The 21,346-nt window shown below is 40.5% G+C and overlaps 1 protein-coding gene across 3 annotated transcripts in view; it reads left to right on the top strand.

Moving 5' to 3' along the window:
- LOC308136632 (guanine nucleotide-binding protein G(o) subunit alpha) overlaps positions 1-21,346 on the top strand; it is a gene marked incomplete at its 3' end in the record, with an annotated part of 100,263 nt that overhangs the window by 42,209 nt on the left and 36,708 nt on the right. The gene's annotated exons all lie outside the window — the stretch shown is intronic.

Raw genomic sequence — 21,346 nt, 5'->3', positions numbered from 1 at the left:
GAATAAAGACATGGAAGCGTTACAAAGGTTTTGCTGTTTATACGTTTTAAAATATTGCAGATTCATGTTGGAGACTACTCTGAATGTACCTGATTTGAAACATACAGGATTTAGTAATAGATATTCTCCTCTGCATGAGGGGCCTCAGAAACAAGAGGAACATTCAATGTTGATCAGGTTGATGAAAACTTGTTAAATAATCTAGGTTCTCTTCTATTCAGAGCAGTACATAATTTAACATATTTATTGAAGTCTATTTCATTATGAGGGGATAATTATGGCTTATTAAGGCCAATAGGTACATATACTTCTTATTAAGATGTGATAAAGCTACAGAAGACTGGAGTAGAGTGTTTATTTTGATTGTTTATAAGTATAAAACTTAATAATCTATGAACCCACAGGCGATATTTCAGGAAACTTGTATCAGAAACCAATTCTTTGTTAAATATGTCGTTCGTGTCTATCCATGTGAAATTTGAATATTCTTCCTCCGGTATCCTCCCTCCTGCTTCTCAGGTTTTGGTGGAAAATTTGCAAACTGCAGTGATGACATTATAAATGTCATCACTGCATCACATCACATCACATCACATCACATCACATCACATGACATTATAAAAACAGAACAAAAAAAACAAAACAATAAAAATTACAAACGAAAGTAATGCAGAGAGTGAAAGCAGCAGGACGCTTTACAATTCAAACACCTTCTAATGTTTTGGCAGGACTCATACTTTGTTTTCTAGATTAAAGCCTATTTACAACAAAAATTGAAAGCACGCAAACACACACACACACACACACACACACACACACACACACACACACACACACACACACACACACACACACACACACACACACACACACACACACACACACACACACACACACACACACACACACACACACACACACACATCGGCCATCTGCTGCGTAATGCTGGTGATTCAAAGAGCTGATATCAAAAGTAAATATCCAGAGCTGCAGCTCTTCTTGATATGAATGAAACTGACTCAACGGTGCAAAAGCAGCACCTGTGGATGAAATCCTCCCTCATCTTTCCATATTATTTCTTAGCTTATCAGCTATATCTCTGTACTGCTGCGTGACGTGCATAACCGCTCTGAATCTGCGCCGATTGGATGATTCAGCCTGTCTTGTCAGTAGCTTTTTGAAGGCTGCTTTAAAATCAGCATTGTGCTCCAGTAAATCATTGTCAGGTACGAGTAATGATTACATTGCCACAATAATCGGCTGTGCATGTACGAGAGCTATCAGTGCGTGCACACAAATATGTACCTTTAAGTGTCTCTAACCTGTGCGTGCGTGCGTGTGTGTTTGTGAGCCAGCACAATGTATGAATGCTTGACCTTGCTGCTGTTTCTCCTACCAGGTAATAAAAAATCTGACTCAGTTGTTTTGCAGCTATGTACTGTCTACACTGATCTATGGCCACACACACACACACACACGCACGCACGCATGCACGCATGCACGCACACCCACACACACACACAGATGACACAGTCCACACACTCGAGGACAGGAACATATCTGACATGCAATGTTGATGTACTGCTACAGGCTCACATGCACACACAGTTTACCTCTCACTCACACACACACACACACACACACACACACACACACACACACACACACACACACACACACACACACACACACACACACACACACACACACACACACACACACACACACACACACACACACACACACACACACACACACACACACACACACACACACACACACACACACACACACACACACACACACACACACACACACACACCCGGAGTCGACGTGCTGTTAATTCTGTTTGTCAAAGGACGCATTGTGAAAGCCGGACAGATGGAACAGCTACAAAGAATAGCAGTCAGGAAAGTGGAGCAAAAGACGGAGGACGGCTGAAATAAACAATGATATGAAGACACAGAAAAAAGGGAGCGAAGATGACCGAGAACAAACAGTACTAGTGCACACAGCATGTGGCACTTTCACAAATTCAGTGAAAATAAACTTCAGCTTTTGCTGATTCAAGAAGTGGTTTGCAAAAAAAAAAAGAAAGGCCAGATCAGTGGTAAAGGTGACCATGATTTAAATACTTGGAAATAAAATAAAAATGAATGAATTCAAAAGTTGTTTAAAATAACTATTTGTGTCATAATCTGCGAAACCAGTAAAATGTCATTTTCAGAACATGAGGCCTGGAGGTACACTGTGAAAAAAACATGAATGCTGAAGGTTGCAGAAATGATCTGTTTTGAGAAGTCTGAACAGAAACATTCAACTTTTTATGCAAATCTTAAAATCCCAAAAGAATGACAAGTCCTTTGTACTATTTTTAGTTGTGACAAATCCTCACAAATAAGTGACACAATGTCATTACATTTTACACCTTAAAGCAAGTTTGTAGACCTTAAACTAAAAGGAGTTGACACACCTTTGGTGGGATATTAAAAATGTTGTTGATTTTAATGATTTGTCTTTTAGATTTAAAATGTCCTTAAAACAGGAATAAAATCCCCAAATTCTGTAAAAATGCCAACAATATATCATTTGCAAAATGTTGTCTCATTATGATTTTTTTGAATGCATTTGACCATTTGTTTGCAAATGCACAGTGCATATCATCAAATGCAATGTCAACAGAAAGACAGCCTGATATTCCTGTAAAAGAAATGTGAAATTAGTCATCCATTTCTCGAGAAACCTTGCAAAATCTATCCCTCTGTCCAATTGCGTTCTGATGTCACAGGAAGTAAAAGGAAGAGTGTTTTTGTGCAATCAGGGGTTAATTACGTTTTCTTTTTTTTCTTTTTTTCTTGGGGGGGGGGGGGGGGGGGGGTAAACACAGACGATTGCCTCTCTTGTTTGATTTGGTTTGATTTGCCCATGTCAAACAGATCTGTTCAGATTTGTGTATTACCCGTCTTTACAAATTAAAATGACGTCTCCATCATCTTGATCAAAGCTGAGCTGGAATGTAATGCGAAAGATCTAAAACTAGAAATGTGATCATCTTTCGTTAGTGTCAAGTAAAATCTATTCAAATGGGTATTTTCAGTTAGATCACGTGTGTTTTTCCTTGTTTTCTGCAAAGCCCCTTTTCAAATTTTCTTTATAGGAGTTTTTATAACTTTTGCAACATTGACCGGATGCAGTTTGACAAGAAAATGCAATCCCAATAGTGCGATGCAGACTAGTATTGCTTTTGATTCTTATTTCACTCATTGTCTCTATGAACATTTGATCGTTTGGTTTGTGGCATTAATGTGTGTGTGTGTGTGTGTGTGTGTGTGTGTGTGTGTGTGTGTGTGTGTGTGTGTGTGTGTGTGTGTGTGTGTGTGTGTGTGTGTGTGTGTGTGTGTGTGTGTGTGTGTGTGTGTGTGTGTGTGTGTGTGTGTGTGTGTGTGTGTGTGTGTGTGTGTGTGTGTGTGTGTGTGTGTTGCACACCACTCTGGCATTTGGAGGCAAATCAATGCCCTGCTGACTACCGCTGCTAATTGAAGGTTAGCAGATACCATCAGCATGAGTCCCTCTCTCTCGCTTTCTCCCCTTTCTCTCTTTTGTTTCCTCCCCTCCCTCCCTGCCCTTCTTTCTTCCTGTCCCTGTCAATACATCTGTATTTCTGTCCACCTTTTGAGGGCTGCATTGCCCAACTCATATCACAGGAGATTACAGGAACACGCTGAAACGCAACGACATCTGGATCACAGACTTACCATGGATCCCTTCTTATTTTGCTGAGAGAACATGTCACACATCTGCACACTCTGGGGTTGGTGACATTAAACCCTCGGATGCAATGTTCCTGTCACCATGATGAATTTTATACATTTTATACAGCCGGAGAGCAAGAGAGTGATGCGAGAAATTCCGCCTCCCGATCGTCACTGGTTACTGCGGTCTTGTATATCATTAGCATCGGCCTGAGATCTCGTTTGCACGACGACGTTTCAAGCGATAACGGCACATTTTTGGATGTTCGTTTGGGAAAGGTTTCACAACTTGAATATATTAACAAATATAATGATTTTAAACTTTAAAATAAAACATGTCAAGTCTAAAATTTTACCTATCAGACTCATCAGAATTACATTTTAAGTCAGTGTTTGGTTGAATGAATGTGAGCTCCAGAATAACCAAGGCTCTTTTCTTTGAGATGTACAAATGCTTGGAGATTGGCGCTCACCTCAGTTAACAATTTGCTTTCTTTGTCACATTCAGAGAACGAAACAAAAGTATTCCACTTCCAAGGTGATTCGTATAATAATAATCTCTGCACGCTTTCATTACGCAGCAGTGTTCAGCTGCACAGAATCGGAAGTCAGCTTTTGTGCATGCATTCACAGAATCAATAGCGGCACTGCATATTCATTGTGTGCATGCATCTACGTACGTGGCGTGCATGCGGGTCGGACAGTGAGCCGAACAAACGTCTGCACAACGTGGATTCATGGGGAGTTGTGGACGGCGTCGTGTCTGCATGCATTGTGTGTCTTCAGTGTAGCTGCAACAGAGCTGAGCTCTCAAGGTGAGGGGGTGATTAATTCTGATGGCTGCTGTTGCCATGGTAACAGGTACACCTGAGGAAGTGGGGGGGGGTGTTGTGAGGATGACCAGTGCAGATCTGGAAATATACAAAGAAACAGAGAGGAAGGTGAAGGGAGGAACAGATGGAAGAGAAGTTGATGTACAGACAGAGCAGCGTGAAGAGGGAAGTCCTCCATTTTGAGTTGGTTTACTGTAAATGAGGTTGAAAAAAAAAGAAGAAAATCTCCACTTCCGTCATGTCTTTATCTCCCACTCTTGCCTTCCCTCTTCATCTCACCTTCAATTATTAACTCCATAAAAAGCTGCATCTGTCCGTTCATCAATAATTTAGCCTTAAATGGGGTGTCCCCTGTGTGTGGAAAGGAAGTGGAGGCACAATATTCTTTCCCAACTTCACATATGAAATGGATTAAAAAAAAGAGAAATAACATCTTAATTGTCCACTTTGATTGATTGTATGAACATCTTCGGATCTCCTCCGTTCTCTTCTTGCTTCAGTCTAATTGTCCAATCACCTGCGCATATTTTATGCTGCCTTCCAACCAATTCTTCATCAAACTTTTATTCCTGCCTTATGATAAAAAGATGTGCAATTTGTGCATTTTGCACATTAGCACACATTTCAACTGTGGCATTCATACAGGAGCTGTTTACAAACTTTTCCAGCTGATTGTGATTCTTTGTAGGTGCTGTGTACAAACAATATTTGATGCGTTTCCGCATCTTGTTGCACGCTTCTTTCATCAAGTTCATCAGGGTTAAAAAACTAAATAAAAAAGAAGCATCACTTTCATTTGAGGAGAGGTCAGTATATTATTTCCACTGACAACACATTAGCGGGGTGAGCCTTTTTTGGGGGGCTAAATTATTGATCAGCTCATGTCATTTCCACCACGGCAGCTGCTGTAATGACTTGATGTTTCTGCACATCAGGTTCTCATTTTGAATTCAGACCTCACGGATTCAGGGCTGTCGAGCCTTCCGTCCATTTCGGCCCCGCTCATTAAGGCCCGTCGTTCTCCGATCAAAACACTGATCAGACGTGGTCAGGCGTTTGCAACCAGTGGGAATTAGTTCATCGGCTCTGCAGCTCAACATGCAGACAGTAATTCTATATATATTATGTATTATCTTTATTAGTATGTGCATATGGATACATCTATACTTTCGCCTGTCAGCTGCACAACACACACTAAATGTAATTAAATTGATATCTCAATCTCTATTCATCACTCGTACACAAACCTAATTTCTAAACCTACTGTCCACCTACTGTTGAAGAGTTTCAATTGAAGATGGTACATTGATTTTTTTATTTTCTTTCCATCTTGGTCCACGACCCACAAGTTGAGAAACACTAATGTAAAGCGTAATGTTATTATTCATATCGACGGCAGAACAGTGGGGGAGCAACTTTCTGCCATCAAATCGGAAAATTGTAGAAGTGAAGGGTGACAAATTGATTGGTGAATAGATTCAAGTGTAGCGGGTAATAACAGTGCTGGAAAAGCACAATCTGGAGGAGTCTCTTGGGTTTCGAGGGGCAGCAGATTGCTCCAGAGGACGATGGGTGAACACTGTGGACACGTGCATCAATGCCTCATAGACTCATATTCTAACTTTAAGAACATAATCTCGGATGAATTTGTTGCGCAGAATCATTATTATTCAGTATTTAGCTTGAGTGGACATTGGAAGGTATCGCTGCTTACTTAAAGTGGCTCTCTACTGTGAAATATAAAGGAGCACTTAAGCTTGACTTACTTAAATCTTGAGAGTCACAGTGTGGGACAATAGTTAAATTCTTTAATCCCTTCCATGTGGGATTCTTACCACCAATGCAGAGGTGTTCAGCCAGCGTACGAAAAGCATTGCGGCACAACAACAGTGTTTTATTCTCAACAGTCTCTCGGGTGTGACTTGAAGATACCTATCCAACTCCGACTGTGAGACGGTTTGATTCGCCCTAATTCTTCCTGGAATAAACCTCCTCGCTCTGCCTCTGGCTCCTTTTATGTTGAAGCCTTAAGTGGTGCTTCTGTTGATGATCTCAGGGAAGAAAATGGCTCAAGGGGTTGTTGTGTGTGAGTATGTGCATTGCGCAATGACACAACGTGGGCCCCCACCGTGAGTGGACTATTAATGAAAAGCTGGTTGGAGTCTCTTTTTTTTTTTCCTCCCTCCCCTCCCGCCCCTCTGAAGAATCCTTGCTTTTCTCCTCTATCTCGCTGTAGCTTTACATCTTCCTCCCTCTCTTTTATCTCCTTTATCCCGCCTTCTCTTCTTACCTGCCTTCATCCCTCCGGCACGCCTCACTCTTAATTTAACATTTCAACAAGCTTCTTTTTTTTTTTTTTTTTTTGTCAATGGAATTGAATCTCTCTTATGAAGGGTTTTTATTCCCTAGTTTACCAGCAGACCTTGTGGCTGGACATGATGTCAATATTATAGTATATCCTAGGATCATCTTAAGACAAGAGAATTAGTTGTTTTTAATCTGTTTTTAAAGGTCACATAATAATGAAGTGTTGTAACTTCCTGAGCTCATTTGACCTGTCTTTCTCCATTGTGCCAGCAGATATAAATATTCAACTTGACCAAATAGAGGCATTGAAGGCGTTTTGTCCAGTGTCAAGCTTATGGTTGCTCGGGGGATTTCTGTTTACAACGACATACGTTTGCTGTTCGTTCCTTCAATCAATCAGTTTCAAAAGAAGCAGTTAAGATGTACTTCTGTGTCATTTATTTCAGTGGGTTTTAAGATCATGACTGCCCAAACACATCGCGAGAGGTAGCGCGATAGCATATACGGTTTCTGTGAATTTGCGTAACTTATTTAAAGATACCATTCACCTACCAGTACTGCAAACATGTTAATTAACTCAAAAGAATCAGCGCCGTTAACAGTTTTCACACAGAAGTAGAGTTTATAAGGCTGATACGTTATCAACGAACTGAAGCCCAGTCACCAACAGTCCAGGAAAAGGAAGTAAATAACAGGTACACGGTTATTTCTCCATCATCAAGGAACTCGCTAGACATATGGTTTCCTCTTTTGCACCCAACTGACAAAAACTTGCAGGCAGTTTAATTTTTCACCAGATTTTTTTCCAGTCTTTTCTTTACTTGACAAATAAGCTCATACACTAACTCTTTCCATTGATCCCATTAATCTTATACAAAACCATGTCACATATGGGCAAAAAGACTTAATGAAGTCATAATTGTTATTTTGGCTGTATATTGGCTTTAGTATCGCCATTTCAGACACACATGTCATCCTCAGTGGAGTAGGACATACTTTAAATGTAAAAATCAAATAATCTCAATTCATTATGATGCTACAGAGTATATAATATTCAATGTTTACATTCACATCGTGTCATTATCGAACATAATCATGCATCGTGTGTCGACCTAATATGAAGCAGTCCGAGTCATAATAAGTAGTTCACCTTTAACATTGTCGAATACTGCATAAAAAATACCAAGCATCAATATTCTCAATCTCCTGTGGCATTTTAAACAGTGTTTGTTATGGCAGATGATGATTTTAAAGAAACAAGTTTAACCTTCTGTAGCCTGGCTGTTGGATGTCGTAACTTTTTTATATTCAAAATGGAGCAGAATCATGCTGGTTATTTCAATTTTTTTATTTTTTTTATTTTTTAATGTTTAAGTGAGAATAACTCTATTTTTGTCAGCTGATTTATTTATTTATTTTTTTTTTGTAGCTCAAGCTGGCACCCTCCAAGTCAGAATTTTATATCAAATCACAGGTAAATAATTCATATCTTTTTCTCTGCTTTGGTTTTAAGCCTTCTCGTAGCACATGTGTATTATCACACAGTTACTGGGCTTGTGACAGTCACAGTGTGGCTGATGGCCTTGGTGTGGGAGATAAAGACTTAACTGGAGGCTTTTGTGATGAAGAGGGTGACAAACAGAGGAAGTGCTGCAGGATGGAGGAGAGGAGAGAGAGCAGGACTCAATGTCTGTACGGTTTGATGTGTTCTTTGTGAGTTTACTGCCATAGTCAGTTCTGTATGAGTGCTGTCATGCATGTTGTAATATGCCCCCCCCCCCCCCCGTGTGTGTGTGTGTGTGTGTGTGTGTGTGTGTGTGTGTGTGTGTGTGTGTGTGTGTGTGTGTGTGTGTGTGTGTGTGTGTGTGTGTGTGTGTGTGTGTGTGTGTGTGTGTGTGTGTGTGTGTGTGTGTGTGTGTGTGTGTGTGTGTGTGTGTGTTTGCTTGCTGTTCTCTGTCCATGGCTTCTTCTCTCAACTATTCTTCAGCTCTCTAACGGAGGGAGGGAAGGGGCTGCAACTTGAATAGAGTGCAGTAATGGGCTGAGTGGTGAGAAAGAGAGTGAGGAAAAAGAAAGGATGGGAGGGAATGTGTGTGTGTGTGTGTGTGTGTGTGTGTGTGTGTGTGTGTGTGTGTGTGTGTGTGTGTGTGTGTGTGTGTGTGTGTGTGTGTGTGTGTGTGTGTGTGTGTGTGTGTGTGTGTGTGTGTGTGTGTGTGTGTGTGTGTGTGTGTGTGTGTGTTGTTAAAGCGTCCAGTCAGCCAAGCAGCTCGTGCATCAGTGCTGCTGCTTTCTAGTCTTGTACTGCAGAAAGTTCTGCCCACGGGGTACACACACACACATCCCCACACACACACACACACACACACACACACACACACACACGAGCAGTGTACAGTTTTACCACGGAAGGATGACTGTCAGAGCCAGACGACAGCGGGCATTTTTTTGACTTGTACACCCACGTAGGACGTCACACACTTCCCCCTAACCACAAAGACGGACACGCACACGCACACGCACACATACACACACACACACACACGCACACACACTTTCAATGACCTTCTCATAAAAGTAATTTTTGAAAATCTGAAGCACATATTTACATGTTTGTGGTGTCACCAAACCTTCAGCATACGTCTCCTCGAGCTTAATGGTGAAAACAATTTGTGTTAGCAGAGTAGATTTTGTAGCCTTCGGTGCAAAATTTGAAAAAAAGAAATCCTGGAAGGCTTTCTGCAGAATGAGGTGGACTTAATTTAAACAAGAAACATGCTGACTCTGGGTTTCTGTTAGTGACATTGCAGTGGCAGCAATGCTAATTGTACAGAAGCAGTTAATCCTACTTTTCATTAAATATACAGTTTAAAGTTGCAGAGCATTGCCAGTTTTGCAGGTTTTTGACGGATTTCCGATGCCAGTGCACTGTAATGTAAATTGATAATGTATCATTTTTCAGCCTGTTTTCAAATATTCACTGGGTAAAAAAACCACACACACACACACTAATTTACGGAGTGCTTGGATAAAGCCAAACCATGCACAGAGAGAACATGCAGACCACACCCCGAAGCCAGACTCAAACCTGGAATACTTTGTGTTAACCACTGCATGACCGCCATTTTTATAAAATTCCAAATTTATTTATTTTAGTCAATACACAGAGGAATCCATTTTTCCATCACTTCGTATCTGCCAAACATTTAATGGGAGTGATTTTTGAAGCGATACGAACCAGCCCGGTGTTAAAATGAAGCGATACGAGCACCTGGAAGCTTCACAGAGGGCCTTGTCCACAACTAACAACCTTTGAGTTTTGGGACTAGTATTGAAGCGAAACACACACTCTTATCGAGCATCCCTGTATTAGAGCATTTATGTGTGTGTGTGCATGTGTGAATTTCAATTATTTATAGCTCAATGAAGCATCAGCCCTGACTCCTCTAAGTACTGTCTGTGCTTTCTCCACTCTGTGCATATGGCTGTGAAAATAAGATAATCTAATTCAACAGCTCTTATCTCTAATGGCCACATCACCCCCTCACACCCACACTCACATACAGTATGTTTTGTTTTTTTTGTCCCTCGGTGTGTTTGAATTCCTGTGAGATATGGCATGAGGCTTGTTCTCATGCTCCATCTCTTTCTTTTCTCCGGGTGTCTTACCATTCACTTTTCTATAAGCCCCCTTTTGCCAGTCTCTAGGATACCAACCGGTTACCGTAGCAACCAGGCTAGCCGGCCACCTCTATTGAAAACGCGCAGCCGTGTGGTCACCTGACCAGCTGTCTCGCACACGATTGGCCGCCGTGTTTTGGCCTCATCTCTTCACATGCTATTGGTTGGAACAGGGGCCCCAACAATCTCTCTCTCTCTCTCTTACCTCATTTTCATGCCATTCCTCTATTTTTCCTCTCTCCTCCATTTTTCTCAATCCCTCCTCTCTGCTGCTCGGTATCTCTCCATCCCTGCCCCCTCTCCTGCTGCCTCGCTGTCTCTCAGAAAACCGGGCTTGTGTTACATCAGTACACCGCTACAGTTGCTGCATGCATTCACAATTGATATTTCTGTTTTGACAGACTGTATTATTTAAGGATCAAATATATTACTGCTGGCAGATTCAAATAAAGGGCATGAAGTCAAGGTATTTTCAGCATGTTGTAGTATTTGGAAGTTTATTCACAAACCCCTTGGGATGGGATAATCAACTACAGTCACCATTACCTACGAACAGAGATTCAGGAACAGAGGTCCCTCTAAGAGTGAGAGGACTAAGCTTTCTTAACTATAGATTGTGATATACTTTGTCATTTTGCTCAGTTTCATACTTTTCAAAACAGTTCTGCTATGTGTATTGAGTTGTATTGACTTAGATGTTACAAAACAAAAATAATGTGAGTCTTGAAAGTGCCTCAGGGGTAAAAACACTCAATTTGAAGGTATTTCAAGGAGCAGCTTCATAAAGGGTTAAAAACAACACGTCTGTGTACAAGCCAGAGCAGCGACGCTCAACATCTTTCCATGCAGTATCTGAGTTGATCTGCATCAGGTCATAAACAGCAGAGAGTCACAAGATCGAATGTGAGGGGAGGTTGAGAGTATTATTGCTTTCTTAAATGGAAAACACACACATGGACACAAAAATTTTTTTTAAAGTGTATTTACCTAAAGAGGAAAAGGCTGTATCTACACCAAAATGAAAAATAATAGAGGGAGGGAAAGGAGAAAAACTCGTATTGTTTATTTGCCACACAGGATTTAACCTGATGCACCATCCAGATGTAGGTTGTAATACTGCACCAACATCAAACATAGCTTCACTGTGATGCTCTACAACTTGTCCAGAATGGCTCTTATCTTGCTTTTCATTGCACCTTGCATGATGCAGTTAAATGGTCGTCGTTGTTTATGAAAGCACTCTCTGAACATCTTTGCTTGAATAATTGTGGTGAATCGTTTTTGATCTGACTGCATCTTGCCTGCGAGTAAAATCATATCACCATGTTTAAATAATCTGTAAATTATATGAAATTCTCACTGGATGTTGTTCAAAAAAACATTCCCCATGCAATTGTCATTAACCTTTACTAGTTCAAAAAACAAAGAAACTGCTGGAATGATCATATACGGTCATTTCACTTGCCATGCAAAAGATTTGCAGCCACATTTTCAGTTGTTTTTGCTTGATTTTATGTGGAATCTCTGCCAATGTAATTCTTAGATGCTTACTGTAGTTTGTAAAATTTTAAATCTACTAATAAAACCAAATCATTTGGGTCATTACTGTATTCCTGTGGAATAAAAGGGATTCATCTTATAGTAGCGGCAGAGAAAAAGCGGTGCTCCATCTCAACAACACGATCTCCAAACTCTCCAAGGCCTAGCTGAGAGACGTCGCCTTTTTCCAGTGGTGTCATGGATTTTTCCTTAAGTGTTCTCCCAAGTTGATCATAGTAAGAATAAAGGCGGAGTGCCTGGAGGGCAATCCTCACTTTCCCCCCCGAGCCAGTCCCCGATGCTCTTCTTTGCACCAGGTGCCTCGCAAAAACTATAGCACAGGAACTTTGACATGTTCATTTCAGTGGAATAATTACAGTAAAAATAACATATTGAAAATGTAACGCATTTAAAAAAGCTTTATTTTTACACCTCAACGTTGAGCATTTCTCAGTGGGCTTGACAATGTTTCTTTCAGTCCCTGGTAAATACTGATTATACAGATGCATCAGATCATAAAACAGTGCTGGAGCATTAATGATTATACTGCATGAAACAGAGAATCGGCCTGTTGGATGTTTCAGTGAAAGAAACAAAAAAAAAGCTGCTATGCAAGCTTGAGTTATAGCACAGATGTGTGTGAAAATATAAAAATTAACAATGTCTTCAAGGTAGTCAAAGTCGGACAGCATGACGTCCAAGCAAGTGTTAATGTTATTTCTATATGTTTATTTAAATGCTAAATAGACAGTTAACACTGCTTAACACTGTTAGTCAGATTCACCCATTCACACACCTTTTTTTTTTTTATTCCTTCAATTCCAAAAAGAGAAACAACACAGATGTCGATATGAGCAGTCTTTAAAAAAAACAAAACAACATGCAATCGAGTTTTATTATGTCCCATGTCTCGTCAGGGAAAAAGAAAATCTTTATAACTTCAGCTGCTGGCTTCTGCTGCTCTTCATATGATGCAGGTTATCCTCCACAGGGAAACAATTATGGCTTTCCATCACCATGTACTTTGTTTCTGATCCTTATTCCATCTTAATTACACTCAGTTATCTCCAAACAGCACCCTTAAGAAAGCTTAGCTTTTTAAATGTATTGATTTATTGATTTATTTTATAGCTTGTCAATAAATATTAAGAACAGGCGTGTCCCTGGTGGAATTTCATTCCCGTCCAGTCCAAACTTTGCCCTCGTTTTAAAAGCTGAAACGCTGGATACGTTGCAAGTGCTGAACACACATGATGAAGAGTATAATTTAAAAGTCCAGGCGTGGATGACAGCAGGGTATAAATATATAGTGAAAGGCAGCAATGCACATGTCGAGAATGTGTATAATTAGCCTGCTAAACTGCCAGAGAGCCAACACCCAAACTTGTAGTCGGAACTGCTTGTTATCCTCAAGCTATTGCAGCCCTTCTCCGCTTGTTTATCTGTCCTTTATATAACACACTGTAAAAATGTTGCCGTGAACTTTACACTGACTTGCTGGCAGCTCCATCCCAGTATGCTCCAGTGATATTGTTTACGGTAACCACTGTAATTTTCTTTACAGTATTATTACTGATCGCCTCACAGTATACAACCCATATTTTTTTCCAGGGTTCTCTTTGGCCATATTTTGGTTTCCCTTGAGAGATGTTATGGGGATATTGTATTATTTGGACTACTAGTAAGTACTTCTGTGAGGCAAGCTGATTGAACATAGCCCCCCCCCCCAAAAAAAGCTCTCAAATGTATTTAAAATCTTATTCACTGCAGAGACTTTGTTGTAAAATGCCTTAAGGTTAGACCAATAGCACTGACTGACAAGCAGACATATTGAACATGAAACCAGGAAATGTCTTTACATGAGCTTTAACTTTCTGGGCATGCCAGGAAAGTTGTGCCTTCTTCAACCCAACATTCCAAAATATGAAGAAAAAAAAAATCAACTTACAATTGGTACACATACACTGATTTTACAAGAGAGCGACTTTCCGCCTTCAGCACCCGTCATATTTCTTTAACAGTAATATACAAGGTTGGTGGATCTATCCCCATCTTGTCCCAAGTATCTTTGAGCAAGAAATCTACTTAGCTGTTTGTGTGGGAATGCGTATACTTCAAGGACTCTGAGACCGCTGTATAATGTGCTATATTATTGAAGTCAATTTACCCACAGTACAACTGTAAAGCTGCTCTCTGCTGCAGTCGCCCTGGATTTTCCCCACAATATTATGTACTTTGTATATATGTATAGCTGTGCTGTGCTTCATCTCAGCTCATATAACAAACAAGATAAAACATTAACTCCCCAGAAGTGGCAGTATTTGCTACTGGACAGGTGGCACTGTTTGTTTCAATTTTGTTGGCTAAATAACAAGTTGCACTGTGATTCATTTTGTAGTACCTTTAAAATAAAACTACAACGCACTAATTTCTAATCCATTATTTAATTTGTGCATTTAACAAAACAGCAGTGACTCTGTCTCATGTCGAGAAACGAAGAGCAGTGACGGCTCTCTGCTTGATCTAAGTATAGATGAGGTGTGAAGAAAGAGACGGTGAGTGACAGAGAGGCCGATTGGATGAGGGACTGAAACTCCGGAAACACAACAAGAGCGGGGACGCTGAGAGTACACAAAAAGGTGACACTTAAAGGAAAAGATCGAAGTTTTTTTCTTACAGATGACATGAATTAAGAAAAGACTGCGATTGAAGATCTGACCACAGAAATGAGAAAATGCAACATAGCAGAAGTTCCTAAATGAAACAAAATGAAAAGTAGGAGCTATGTTATTATGGCCAGTTAAACTGGGAATAGACAGTTGGGAGACAAAGAGAAAAATGGCTATTGTAGTGCTTTTCTTTTAACAACGGCTGTTATGTGGCTACCGACTAAGACAGATGGGTGTCCCAGTGTGTCTGTGAGTGTGTGTGTGGGTGTGTGTGTAGGTGGAGCAGGTGAATTTATTCTGTCCAGCGGTCCTGTAGTAACACACTTAAAGCACACACCTTTTCATTTTCCAGCAGTGACTCATTTTTCACTGTCAACCAGTAATCTCATCGGGCGTGGCAGGATTGTTTGTGTCAAGACGATAGCAGGTGAATTGTTCATCCAGTATCCTCAGATATAACATAATTGGATGTGTTTCTTGATTGTGTAATATTATGTCAAGGCATGGCACTTCTGTTTGAGACACTTCTTCCAATACACATATTTATATTATATTCGATCATAAAATACACCGATAAGTGCTTAAGAACAAATGAGGACCAAAAGACACAAAGGCTTGAGAAAAAACATGACTATACATCAACAAATACAATGAAAATTTTAAGAAATTGCTACATAGGGAGAAAAACAAGTGGTTAGTCAGAAAGTATAGTAAATCAAATGTTTTCTGTGAGCCGTGTTATAAAAGGAGTCTTTGTAGTGCAGCGAATGTTGATGATTTTGAGTTGAAATATTACAAAAAAGTCATGTTACATTGTATGTGATAATAAAGAAACAACATGGTCTTTAAAGTTTACAGTCATGCTTTTGAATTAGTAGTACGTGAGTAAAATGGTAACCTCTTATGAGAATCCAAGAGGTTTCTCTTCTAAGTCACAGTTCAAAAGTGCTTGATTATGTTACACAGGTTCATTAATGCCTCTCTTTTCATCCTCTAAGGAAAAGTGTTATTTAAGCCCATCTCAAAAGCCTTCTTTGTTCTGCTGCCATTCAGAGAGATTCAGAAGATTTGTGATTTCAGCACTGAGTGCTTGTGATTTGACACCAGCCTCATTGTATCAACCACCTAAAGACAACGAGAATGAGCGCTCACAGGAGGTCGTTATAATAATAATAATAATTATTATTATTATTATTATTGTTATGTAAGACCGTGTAGTCCGTTGACAAGACTAAAGTGCATTAGGACAATGAACTCTGATACAAAGGAGATGAAATGAGTATTGGTGAAATTGAAGACTTTATCAGGATACATTTAAACCCACATGTCTCTTTGTGACTCACTGCTACGATTAGTTTCTGTTTGCAGATCTCGCTCCACATCATTGCGTTTAACAAGAGGTGGAGACATTTTTCTTGCGGATCTGGCATCATTTCTGTCACACACAGTGTTTTATAACGCATGCTTCTGACTGCATGTGCCGCCTCCACCTCCCTCTACTTCTCCTCCTCCGTGTCTCCAGGGGTTGAGGTAGGGACACTGCGATTGATTTTTCGTCTTTCTTTTCCCTGCACTCTCTGTCGCTTCTATTGACTTAAGTGTATTTTAATGATCCACTCATATACCAACGCACACTGTACATGCCCCGCCTCTGCCCTGAGCGCGCGTGTGCGTGCGTGCGTGCGTGTGTGTGTTGGGTGTGGTTACAGGAAGTCCCGTGAGAGTGGCAACGGAAGCTCCACTAGAGAAAAGCATGGACCTGAAGTGTACACTCACACACGTGTGTGTGTGTGTGTGTGTGTGTGTGTGTGTGTGTGTGTGTGTGTGTGTGTGTGTGTGTGTGTGTGTGTGTGTGTGTGTGTGTGTGTGTGTGTGTGTTAGGGCTCCATTGGGGCTGTCTACAGGAGGGCTGAACAACAATTAAATATTTCATCACTTACATTATTCAGCAACTGCTACAGAGAGCGAGGGATGCAGCGGGCGAGAGGCCAAGATGGAGATGTGGAAGGCGGTGGTTTGTCTGTTCCTGTGACATCTTTATCAGTAACACGTGCTGAATTCAAATGGGGAGATGTTCCAGAAAATGCCTTCAAACGTGTGTGTACATCGAGAAGAAAACATAATAAACGAGGTGGAGACGAGATGGAGGGATGATGCTGACAGCAGTGGAGGAAGAGGAGGGTGCGGCAGAAAGAGACGGGAAGGACAAGAGAGAGAGAGAGAGAGAGAGAGAGAGAAAAAATCAGAGACAAGATTGCATTCCCGGGAAATGAGGATGGTCTCCATGGCAACAGCAGCTGATAGTCACATGATGCGGAGGAGTGAGAGAGAAAAGAGAAACCGAGTGAGAGGGTGGGGTGCCTTGCTCCGCCAGCAGACGACGCAGGCAAAGGGAGAGAAAAGGAGACGGTAATGAGATGAAATAATAAAGTCTAGTGAGGGAATGAAAGCAGGGAGTCGAAAGAGCCGAGCGACGGGAGAGAAGTCACAAGCATGTGTGAGACGATCGGGAGGGCGGCAGGATCAAAGTGACGTCATGTGGAGGCCTGAATGACGGAGGGATGATAAAGGTTAGACTGAGAGTGAGAGGAAGAGGTGATTGACAGACCGGATGGAGACGTTGAGAAGAGAACCGAGAGCCAAAAATAGAAAAGAAGGGGAGGAGCTGGAGGCAAAGGAAAGAGAAATGAAAGTTGTTGGAGGATGCCAATCATGGCGATGCCAATCTTTTATTTTTATTCCCCCAGATTGTCAACTGGCCTGTGACGACAACACAAACACACAAACACCCGTCTGTTTTTAACTGATGATTGTGGCGCTCAGTCATGTTATTTGTTTTTCTTCTCATCCCTAGATGGGTTAAAAGCATTTTTCTGTTATTTATGACTGAACTCCTGTTTTGTTTTGTTTTTATAACTCTTTCTTTAATGTTGCGCATTTTTACATGATATACAACAAAAACAAAACATAGAGCAAACAAAACTGAAATAAAAAAAAAACATGTGATAGTAGAGATAAAAGTGTATTCATATTGTAAGTAGGGAGCCAATAATTATGCAGTATCATATTTTTTTTGAAGAAAACTACCATTTTTCCCAATTTTTTGAAAAAGTCAGTTCTATTTCTGATTGAGAAAGTATTTTTTTTCCATTGTGTATAGTCCTTTAACCACATCCATCCATTGTTTCAGGCTTGGAGGTTCAGGTTTGTATAAATCTTTTGCAGTCATTATAGACTGTGGTAGTAGAATAATATTATAAAATATTTACATTTTCTTTTACATAAAATGAATTCATGTTGTAATCAATTAATGATACATTTATATATTTGATACCAATTTTAATTAATTAATGACACATTTAATTACTGGTGTTTTTATTTATTTAATTTTGGCACTTTTAGGTCATGAAATATTTAATTCAATAGTGAAATAATTCTATGTATTTTAATTAATTAATGACACATTTAATGACACATTTATATATTTAATTCCGATTGTAATTAATTAATGGCACATTTACATTTAAATGTTTTCACATTTTACACAATTTTTTTATAATTTTCTAGTCTACACCTACACTTAAAATATGCACTTAAATATGTATTGTCGTATGTAAATATATGACCCCATTCTGTCATTTATCAATCAAATATTATTATATTAGCCCTGATAGCAGGGCTTCTTTATGTCAACAAGTATTGTTTGTTTCTTAACATTGCGTCAATGTGTCATCATAATCAAAAGCACTGAGCACTCATCGCAGTGCTGCAGTATGTACTGAACACAATCAGAACATAACTGAGGGGAATCAAATGTTTTTGAGTTGAGATATGTTTGATGACACTGCGTCTCAACTCGTGCTAACTCATCACTTCATGTGTAATTAGACCACTCGGCATTTATTATGTTGATTTATACTTCAAAGTAGATTTGCCGTTAAAATGTGTTTGTGCATATTCTGCTTAAATTACTGAGGCTTGCGATCCAAAAAATTAAATGCTAGGATTCAGTGTCAAGTGGTAATTGCTGTTGATTGATGACTGCACCACAACATCAACTCCTTGATGGGGAAAATATACGTTGAGATGTATCCATTTCATAGCTGCTTCACTGAATTGAATTTTTTTTTAAAAAGCTGGTGATTGTGAGCTTTCTGCAACTTTATTACTTTATTGGGTCAGTGGGTTAGAAGAAACCATTTAGTCCGGCTGTGTCTGCGAGGAAAATGTAATTTTCCTGGCCACGTCGATACTTCAGTCAGGTTTCTAACAGTTTCTCGCCACACGATGCCACATGAAATCCCCCGAGACGACCAGCATCGACTCCCGACTTTCCAGCTGGCGACAAGATCGTGTCCGTTGATTTGATTTGTGTCGAAGCAGGTGAAGAACCGCTAATATACTCTGTGCTAAATCAGAATTAACACTGGTTAGCAGAACAATCTGAACAAAGATCATTGACAATATTTTCTTCACACTTCTGTAATATGAACCAAGACATGATTTCATATGGCTTAATACAGGACTTTGTTTTTCAGGTCTCTGCAAATAAATACAAAAGTATGTCATGCGTTCTTATTGGTTGAAGAAAATACATAACATTCCAACATTTACTTCTCCCCTGTTATTGCTTGTATACTTGTTTGTATGTTTTAGTAGTGGAGTAAAAGATAAAACGGATCTGATTGTGTCTCTGGAACTTCATAATCTGATTGGCTGCTGTAACTACAGCTCAGCTGTGTTTGTGGGAATGGGCGAATGCAATGAAACTTGAATAGAGGACAACTTTATGAGAGAGTAAGCGGTATTCCCAATGGGCTTTCCTTGAGTACCTCACACACACACACACACACACACACACACACACACACACACACACACACACACACACACACACACACACACCAATATGTCTATTTAGACAGCATCATTGGCTTCGGTTGTGGGTTTTAAGTGTGTCTGTGGCCCACTGCCCAGCTCTTTAAACTGGAACACACTCTCTCTGGGCACACAAACAGGCTCACTTTTCTTCATGCGCTGTCCTTCATTCATGCACTCATGCCCACATGCTCACACACTCACGCCGGCTCTGCCGTTCCCTATCAGGAAGTACGTGGCTGCTGACAAAAGAGGACAGAGCATCAGCAAGGTACCGAGCACTGCTCCTCGCTGAGATCAAATCCTTTGGAGTGTGGCTGCTGCGTGGCAGAGGACGACATGGCAGAGGGCTTCAGGTTAATCTTTGAGAGTCGGGCGTGTTTGAGGTTTGACGGCGTCTCTGCTTTCCACACGGCCGACCGCAGACACGAGTTCAAACCTTTGCTGCCGGTCGTTCTTGATGCGGCAGCCCTTCAAAGACGGCCCTGATGTGACTGAGTCACATGTAGCGGCTCCCGTTCTGTTTATCTCGTGAGGCAGATATTGTCAGATAGTGTTTCCATTAAAAACCTGTCGACTTTCTGATGATGGTCGCCTTTTAGCTTGCTCCTTTCTGGGGTCACCACAGCGAACCATCATCTGCATTGAAGATCAGAACTCCACTCCTTCCTGTTGTGTTTCCTGCACATTACGTCACTGTCTGCATTCCCTTTTTTTGTGTACCTCTTTTCTGGCTGTTTTGGAAATGAATGACCTTGTTTGTTCTCGTTGCCTCATCAAGAAGTGCCATCGCCATGGTATGAGCTGAAGTTACACAAAACAAACGTTGCACGGTGCAAATAAGATTTATGTCAAAGCAGAAGTACTTCCACACCCTGAAAGGATGAAGTATAATCATTCTGACTTCTCATGCTGTGCTGCTGGAGCAGAATTTGAATTTCTCTGCAAGGGCATCTGCCAAATCTACTGACATTCCCATCAGCAGTTTGAATGTCTTGATTTTTCTCCAAATACAAAATCAATTTGATGGTTTTTAGTCAGTTTCATCTTGATTTTAGAAGCCATCGTCGTGATGGTTGTTTCCCAAAATAAACGGAGACCCTTGTGCTTCATCAAGAATTCATTGTAGAAACAATCTCTTAATCCTTCATGGGAGAAAATCACTATATTTGATTATTTCTCCCATATTATTATATCTTCCTTCCAATCACAAGGTGCCTATAAAGGGTTAATGTGCCTCTTCCTGTACGCATCACAAATGGGTTCAACCTTATGAGAAATCACCTGCTGGGGTTTCATCTCATCTCGTATTGAGCGTGTACAGCCCAGTGCAGTTTATTAACCAGGACGCCAGAGTGGTCCGTGGATGGAGGGAGAGATGAGGTTTGTGGTGGACTCTTCCCTGAGGTAGACTGTTCTCAGTAAATGGTAAAGGCCACAATAATTGGATGTTTGTCATGTATGTGTGTAAAATGAAATGCATTGATGTACTCTAATTACAGGCATGTTATTGCTCTCTTCAGCCTCTACATTTCACCACAAACATGCACACTGGGCAGAGGCACAGATGTGTGTTTAGTGCATATTGTGTTTGTGGGGTAAGGTTGGCTTCAATTAGATAAATAGTTGGTGGGCGTAGAGTGATTATTGGCTATGGATCGTGAACAATAAGGGGAAAGTGAAAGATCCT

The sequence above is a fragment of the Blennius ocellaris genome (genome assembly GCF_963422515.1).
Source record: "Blennius ocellaris genome assembly, chromosome: 11".
NCBI lineage: Eukaryota > Metazoa > Chordata > Actinopteri > Blenniiformes > Blenniidae > Blennius > Blennius ocellaris.
Note: the sequence above shows the minus strand (reverse complement) of the source record. Positions and strands in the feature narration are given on the sequence as shown.